Here is an 8,536-nt window from a genome sequence, read left to right as displayed (position 1 = left end):
GCCGGGGGGCTGCAGATCGGAGTTGTGAACATAGCCATCTACTGTGGGGACATTTAAGCACCTGCAGGCCACGGCCCTGGCCAGCGTGCATCCATCCTTTCCGCCTGCAGTAAAGACACCAATGCAGCCCAGGAGCGCACAGTAGTGCTGAGTACATCTTCCCTGGAGATCTACAGAGCAGGACCTGGTCCTGCTCACCTCCATGTCTGTCTCTGGCTCCCCTCATATCATTTCAAAGACATCTTCCTTGTTCTTTTGGACAGGATTTCTCTTCATCTCTCTTCCCACTGGAAAAATGATTCTAAATAGCTGGACTGGGACGAATGACAAATCTGCCATGGAGCCCGCGCCACCCCTTCTTCCACACCAACTTTTGTCTTTTTTTAGGTTTTCTCACATCTCTCCTCTCCGCTCTTTTAAGCTCTCAAGTCCTCTCCACTTTTTCTTTAGTGGATTGCTTCTGATCTCATCGAAACACATTCTCTGAGTCATTAACAATACGAAGCACTGAAGGAAGCTGTCTGCTGGTGGCCCCAAAGGCAAGCCCTGTCCAATGCCAATGTCAGGGCTTTTCAATTAAGGGAGCACAGAACAGCTTTGAATAATGCCAGATCTTTACGGCAAATGATTCCATCCAAACAGATTTTAGGAAGAATTTTTTTGAAAATTCAATCATCTGATCCCACTGCTAAATGTTTAAAACAGCTGAAAAGGAAAGAGGTTTTATTTGTGCCAAGCTGGCTAAGATATTCCCTACATCGAAGAGCCATTCGGTACCCAGGGGGGCTTGTTTTTAATGCAAAGGGAATGGCTATTGATTATTATATATATGGGAAATGAGATGTAAACATTCATCTGCTACAAAATCTTATGACTGTGAACCATATTATTTTAGACATTGTGAAAAACTGGACATAGAATCACCTACTTTGAGAGTTGTATGTGACTAAAACAAAAAGTGTTTCCCAAATGAAACTGTAACACGTGAAGGCAGCAGAAGGTAACAGGCTCCCAAAGCACCATCACTGCATCCAAGATGCTGTCATAGAATTTATTAAGTACTTACTATGCGTCACACATTGTTCCAAGAGCTTTACACAAACTAATTTAATCCTTACAATAATCATACAAGCTTGGGAGTATTAGGTCTGCTTTATAGCGAAGTAAACCGGGGCACAAAGAAATTATAACCTGCCGAGGTCACACATGGCCAGCAAGTAGCAGGACCAGCATTCAAACCCAGGGATCTGATCTGAGAATCTTCCCTCTTGACCACTGCACACACCAATTCTACACTGCTAGCTTCTCAATGAAGGGCCTAAAAATTGACTAATCTGCATAACTTTCTAAGATAATTATAGTTTTGATAAATAACTGAAATTAGAAGTTCGTCTTTTCACACACATTTGGATGAATCTAGAGACACCTGTCCCTTGGTTCAAACAGTAAAGCCAACAAGGGGAGTGGCCTTGGTAGGTAATGCCTCCCTCCAGGGCTTCATCCAGAGAAGGATCAGGGAAGGCTCCTTCCAAATGCAAGCGGCAACATGACGACACTCTGGAAGCCAGCAGTGTGGGTGACTATTTCCACGCTGCTGTTTGAGTGAGTTTAACATATCGCACAGAGGTGTATTGAGAATGATTGTCAGATTTCATAAATGACATTCTGCTATTCATGGGGAAGTCCCTGCAAAACTGAAGTAATAACATCCATGTAGAACTGTAATAATAATATTGTCTGCAATGCACTGCAAGGACGGGAAAATACAACAAATGAATAGAACAGTATGTAATAAAAGAGCTGACAAAGCAAAAAAGAATGAAAAAACCCCAACTTTCTGAATTTAAAAACACGTTAGGTGGAAAACCCATGGTAAAAAGTCCATAAAAATTGCAGTGGCCTAGATCCATGTCAAAGATAAGCCCAAGATGAAATCTAAGCAAAACAAGAGGAAATATTTTTCCTTTTCTTTTTCATTCAATGTAAAATACCCTTGTGTCCAGTCTAAGGCCAACCCTGCTCACCCTCCTCCAGTGTGAGGTCCCAGGACGTCTTACCTTCTGAGGAACACTGCATCTCTCCTCTGTCTCTCTCTTCCATAGTTACCTCTCCTACTCTGCTGGATCCTTCTACTGACTTCTACATACTCCAACGTTATTACCCTTTTACGAAACTTCTCTTATTGCACACAACCTTTCCAAGCACGGCCTTGTCTCTCTTCTTTCCTTGAGGTGTCTACTTACTATCTCCATCTTCTCCTCCCACTTCATTTTCAACCCACTCTAATCTTGCTTCTGGCCTGCTGAGTGATCATTTCTCCCCACAGACACCAGTGACCTCTGTTGCTAAATGCAATGGCTTTTTGTTGATCATGTCATTGGCTCTTCAGTGATGTTGGCTACTCCTGCCATCTTGGAACCTACTACCCCTGGCTTCCAGCGCTTGCACACCCTGGCTCTTCCTTACTCCTGGCTCCCCCATGTTCCAGGCAGATTTGTTCTCTTCTATCTGGTCACTAAGGGCCCTAGTTCCATAAGATTCATGCAAAGCCCCTTGCTCTTCTCACTCCATGCTTCCTAGTCCACCTTTTCCATACCTCAGTTTCAAATACATTCTCAGTGAAGATCACTGACATTTATATGCCAGTCTCTATGTTTCCTGTAAGCTCCAGACTGTTTCAAACTATCTGTGCAATGTGGTAACTTCAGTGCCTCCAGTAAACCTCAAGGCCGATGTGTTTAAACCCAGATTTCAACCAGTTGTGTCCTTAACAACAATGGCAGCATCATCCATCTGGTTCCATAATCAGCATCATCCCTCTTTCCTCATGTTCAACCAAGTAGCAAGCTGTGGAAGTTTTGGGTTTTATTCATTTTGGGATCTGGTTGGTGACTTCTCTCTATCCTCTCACCACAGCCTCAGCTGGAACAACCTGTTGCTTGTGTAGCTGTGCCACAGCCTCAGCTGGAACAACCTGTTGCTTGTGTAGCTGTGCTGTAGCCTCCCGCTGGTTCTGTGGCCACGGTCTTCCCCTTCAGTCCCCCTCCACAGAGCAGCCAGAGTCACGTTTTCGGAAATCAAATCTGATCATGTGACATTCCTTGCTTAAAACATTCCTGGGGCTTCCTATTGCTCTTGGTAAAGTGAGAGATCCCTACATGGTCAAAAAGGTCCATCGTGGTCTGGCCTTAACCCTGTTCCAGCCTCAACACTGTGTCTCCCACTTTTCTAGCCACGCTGGCCTTTCCAGGGCTCTGATCCATAGATTTCTTCTCCTGCGCAGGAGCTTTGCTTAGGCCACTCCCTGGCTTTGAATGCTCTTCTCTCCCTGGCCCACAATCAGCCTTGACTCCACTGCTCACTGTTACCTTTTTTTTTTTTTTTTTTTTCTGAGACAGGGTCTCCTCTGTTGTCCAGGCCAGAATGCAGTGGTGTGATTATACCTCACTGCAGCCCTTGACCTCCTGGGCTCAGGTGATCCTCCCACCTCAGCCTCCCAAGTAGCTGGGACTACAGGCATGTGCCAATCATGCCCAGCTAACTTTTTAATTTTTTGTAGAGATGGGGACCTCACTATATTGCCCAGGCTGGTCTCAAATTCCTGGATCCAAGCTATCCTCCAACCTCGGTCTCCCAAAGTACTGGAATTACAGGCGTGGGCCATGGCGCCCAGCCTGCTCACTGCTCTTAAAGCATCAAGTTGCAGATGCTTATTTCAGCTGTCACTCACATCTACATGTGTGATTATTCCACAAAAGTTAATTTCCCTTCTAGTCTAGACTATTGCTCTTTGAGAATATCAGCCATGTCTGCCTTTGCTTTCCATAGTGACTACTGGCTTAGCAAATGGTGGGCATTCAACTGAATAAACAAATGCATGAACGAAAGAAAGAATGAAGCAATGAAGGGAACAAGCAGATTGTGAGCCAGAGAGGGCAGGATTGGTGGATGGCATTCTCTTTGCACTTCATCATGGAGCACAAGGCTAGGCCCACCTCCTGTAACACAGGTGGGACACAGCCTCGAATGTAAGAAAGAAAGTAAACAAGGGAAGGGAGAGGATGGTTAGTAAAGCGGGTTTCACAACCTACTTTAAAAAGTAAATGCCCCAAAGAAGGAGGTGCATTGTAAAGTTCCTTCGAATAACTAACACATGAAATACCTGTGAAAACCTCAGGAGAATTTAGGCAGGAAGAAATTGTGTCTTCCATGTACCTTGTTCTTTATATGCTTGTCTCCTTCAACTAGACTGTACATTACTTGGAGGCAAGAACCATGATTTTTCTCCACTAGTATGTAGCATTTAAGTGACTCTGGGGTCCAGCATAGCTCAGGCATTCCTAAGTGTTTTTTGATGAATGACTTATAGATAGAAAAATAAATGAGTGGATAAATGGAGAGACAGGCATCGAAAACAAAAGCTCCCCACTTTACAACCATGTGGATGGATAAGAAGCTGAAACGGTATATGCCAAAGGCATTCCAGTGCAGGGAAACAAGCAATGGGCTGAGAATCAGAAGGTAATTTTCTGCTCACCTGACTGTCACCTCACTGTACTGTGAGTTCCTCAAGGGACGGCAGGGCCTTTTTCATTTGTCCTTGTGCAGAGTGAACGTGAGCGCTCTTCTCATCCCCCTTAATGTAGTTACCAAAGGAATCAAAGTCTAGTCTAAGCCCCTGCACTGACGACCAGGGCTAGACTTGGCTGGAAAACATCGTTTCTCTGGACTGAAAATGCGACAATAGCACTAGATGACCTCCAAGATCTTTTTCCCAGCTCTGACATTTGATGAATCCACAATTAACCAGGTGAACAAGCAGAGAAAGGCTGGGGACAGCCAGGACTTAAGCAGTTGCACTAATCCCAGTGGGACACACATGACTTTGAAAAACCTTCCACATCGCAAATCATATGACGTACTGCTACGAATGGTAAAGGAACGACTGTAGTCCAACATGGGCACTGGGCATCAAAGTCTCCCAATACATAACAAGGCACTATCAGGAACAACTGTAAAACACAGGGGTGAACATTCGTGTTGGGGCGCCTGGCAGCTAAGGAGATAGTAATTCAAATAAAACATAAGCAGAATTTGAAATTGGATACGAGCATATATCAAATGTTTGTATTTTCAGGGTCTGTGGAAAGGATACTAAGCCATTTGACACAAATTTAAAATTATCCAGTAACTTGTGTTATTGGGGTGGGGGGAAAGATGCTTCATTTCTCCTAGAATTCATCTCCTTGAAAATTTCTGACAGAAATCCAGTCATACATTTTGCTAATCATCTATCTAATTCTAGAAAAGATTAGTTCTTCAATGAAAAATTATTGTAACTTCCCTCCAGTTTATAAAACATAAATGCCATCACGGCTATGACAATAAAATGCTGTGCCACATACATTTCTTAAAGAGGCAATGTATGAGTAGACATGTAATGCAGTTTATGTAGTTAGGGTATACAAGTGTATACTAGAGTGCACACTGGTATACTCTTGGGACTAGAAGGGTACATTTGAATAGCTCAGTGGTCACTCCCTTGAAGTACCCATATGTTTCTGGAGTTTAGTTACTGGAGATAAAAAGCCTTTGAAATATTATGTGTTAATGCTCCCAAACTCTGCTAAGTAATAACAATAATAACTTAATAACAGTAACAAACCACCAGTGTATATTGGGCAATTATTTTGTGCCAGGCACTGTTCTAAGTTCTTTTTTTGTTCTTTTTTTTTCTTTGAGACAGAGTTTCACTCTTGTTGCCCAGGCTGGAGTGCAGTGGCACAATCTCGGCTCACCGCAAGCTCTGCCTCCCAAGTTCAAGCGATTCTCCTGCCTCAGCCTCCCGAGTAGCTGGGATTACAGACATGCGCCACCACATCCAGCTAATTTTGGACTTTTAGTAGAGACAGGGTTTCTCCATGTTGGTCAGGCTGGTCTTGAACTTCCCACTTCAGGTGATCAGCCCGCCTCATCCTCCCAATCTAAGTGCTTTTAATATGTTATCTTATTTCCAATCTTCACAACAATTATGAGGAAGGCATTGTTTATGACTATTCCCCATGTCATAGAAGAGGAAATTGAAGTTGAGTAACCTTCTAACCAACATGGCTAGTGAGGGGTAGAACTAAAATTTGAATCTAGGCAATCTGCCTGCGAGCCTCCACTCTTAACGATGACTCAAAACTGCTCCTTTATAAACTACTGACCATAACAGAAATTTTTATTGGAAACTGAGAGTTATAAAATTGAACATCAATTTTTGAAAGTGACTCTGTCCTCCCTTTCATATTATCTGCTTTTAAGAACCGTTAATGCAGTCCAGGTTTTGTGTAGCTAAATGCATATAAATCCCCCTGGAGCACTTATAAATCAAGACCCCTCTGAAGCCAGAACCTCATTTAGCCAGGGCAGAGGATGCCAGAACAACAGACTCCCAGGACCAGTTTCATAGTCACTGCCTTCCTGCATCTTAAGAATGGAAACCTCTGGGTCCCATAATCAGTGGACTTCAGTGATCCTGTAACAGGAGGGCAAATATTTAAATGATTTCCCGCATCTGATCTTCCATGCCATTTCCTATTCTAAGCTTGATTGGTCAATCTAATCAGTGCAGCAAAGTGTTAAGAGATGCCTTCATTTCAACAAGCAATCTTTCATCTGGGTTTGTCCAGAGAAATTTAACCTCGCGGGTCCTCATTTAAATAAAGGCTTCCATCTTGAAAGATACAAAGATCAGTCTTCTGAACTGTGAGGGGAGTAGAAGCTGAACAATAATAAAGGGTACTTAATATTATTTATTTTTAAATACACATCCCACAAAAAGTGGATAAAGAGATAATAGTTGAAAAGAATTCACAAGGCCTTTATATATATTTTCACATATTGTGATACATATGTATATATACAAAATGTATATACATATAAGCATTACATAAGGATATGTAAAATATATTTTAGTATCTGTAAAATATCTGTATAACATTATTAAAGTATCTGTCAAATACAGATCAAAAGCCACCCATGTGACACTCACTGGACCATCAAGATATATACAGTATAGTTAGCCATTCACAAGATTTTCATTCTCATGGGACACACCACATGGATGCTTAAAACAGCTGTGTCAAAGAACAAAGTTGGCCGGATGTGGTGGCGCACGCCTGTAATCCCAGCACTTTGGGAGGCTGAGGAGGGTGAATCAATTGAGGTCAGGAGTTCAAGACCAGCCTGCCCAACATGGTGAAACCCTGTCTCTACTAAAAACACAAAAATTAGCCGGATGTGGTAGCATGCACCCGTAATCCCAGCTACTCAGCAGGCTGAGGCAGGAGAATCTCTTGAACCCCGGAGGTGGAGGTTGCAGTGAGCTGAGACTGCGCCATTGCACTCCAGCCTGGGTGACACAAGACTCCGTCTCTAAAAATAAATAAATAAATAAATACCAAAAACAAAGAACAAGGTTAAGGAGAAACATGGCTGAGAGGTGAGAGTTTGTTTAATGTCACTGCTCTGGTGCTCTGGGGGGTGGCAAGAATCAGCTGATAAGTAAAAGTGAAGTGGGTCCTGGAGCTCAAGCACATCACGCACTCAGCTTATTTCCTCTCCTCTACAAACACTTCCAGTTCTAGGTGACGTGGTTGTGCCCGTGCGGCAGATGAGAGATCGGAGCCAGCTACAGCTGATGTGTGGGCGAGGAGGTCAAGGTTTCCACAGCAAAGCTAGTGACAGGTTGGCACAGACGGGAGCTCTGGAGTTGGGGATAAAGAAGGCAGGAATCCACAACAACAGAGATGACGGCAAACGCAGCAACAGCACGACCATCCTCTTCCTTGTCTTCCATTGTGCTTGGAGATGAAAGGAGAGTTTCCAAGAAAAATGGCGATACTGGTTTTTCTCGAGTGTTAGTAGTTCCCCAGGATGATACCCAACACACCTGGAGTTCAAGCCCAGTTTTCAGAGTGATAACCCACGATCACCGTACAGACATTTTAATAATCTCCTAACTGCTTTAAATAACTGAGAGAAATTTTCTAACATTTATTACTGTATAACAAGGAAGTGAGTTATGTGTTTTGAAAACCTGGTCCATAAATACTCAGAGACAGAGATGGAGAAAGGAAACAACCAGCTGAGTTTGAAAAACGTTTAATTAGCACCTGTGGTAGGTAAAAGAATGATCCTCCGAAGACACCTACCTCCAATTCCCTGGAACCTGAGAAAATATTGCCTTGCATGGCGAAAAGGACTTTGCAACCATGCCTAAGTTAAGAGTCATAAGACGGGGAGACTATCTGGGTGGACACAACATAATCACAGGAATCTTTATAAGAGGGAGGCAGGAGGGCCAGAGTCAGAGGAGGAGATGTGAGGAAGGGGCCACAAACCAAAGGATGCAGGGGCTGCTAGATGCAGGAAACGGCAAGTCCATGGATTTTCCCCTAGAGCCTCCAGAAGGTGCCAGCCCTGCCAACAAGTCCCTTCCAGCCCAGTGAAACTGATTTCAGGCATCTGATGTGCACCTGTAAAATGATCA

General features: G+C 43.4%; 1 protein-coding gene across 3 annotated transcripts in view; it reads right to left on the bottom strand.

Annotated features, from left to right (window-relative positions):
- Positions 1–8,536, bottom strand: part of FARS2 (phenylalanyl-tRNA synthetase 2, mitochondrial) — a 524,099-nt gene that overhangs the window by 105,048 nt on the left and 410,515 nt on the right. The gene's annotated exons all lie outside the window — the stretch shown is intronic.

The sequence above is a fragment of the Colobus angolensis genome, unplaced genomic scaffold, assembly GCF_000951035.1.
Source record: "Colobus angolensis palliatus isolate OR3802 unplaced genomic scaffold, Cang.pa_1.0 Scaffold6, whole genome shotgun sequence".
Classification (NCBI taxonomy): Eukaryota; Metazoa; Chordata; class Mammalia; order Primates; family Cercopithecidae; genus Colobus; species Colobus angolensis.
The sequence above is the reverse complement of the archived record's forward strand: the minus strand, read 5'-3'. Positions and strand labels throughout refer to the sequence as shown.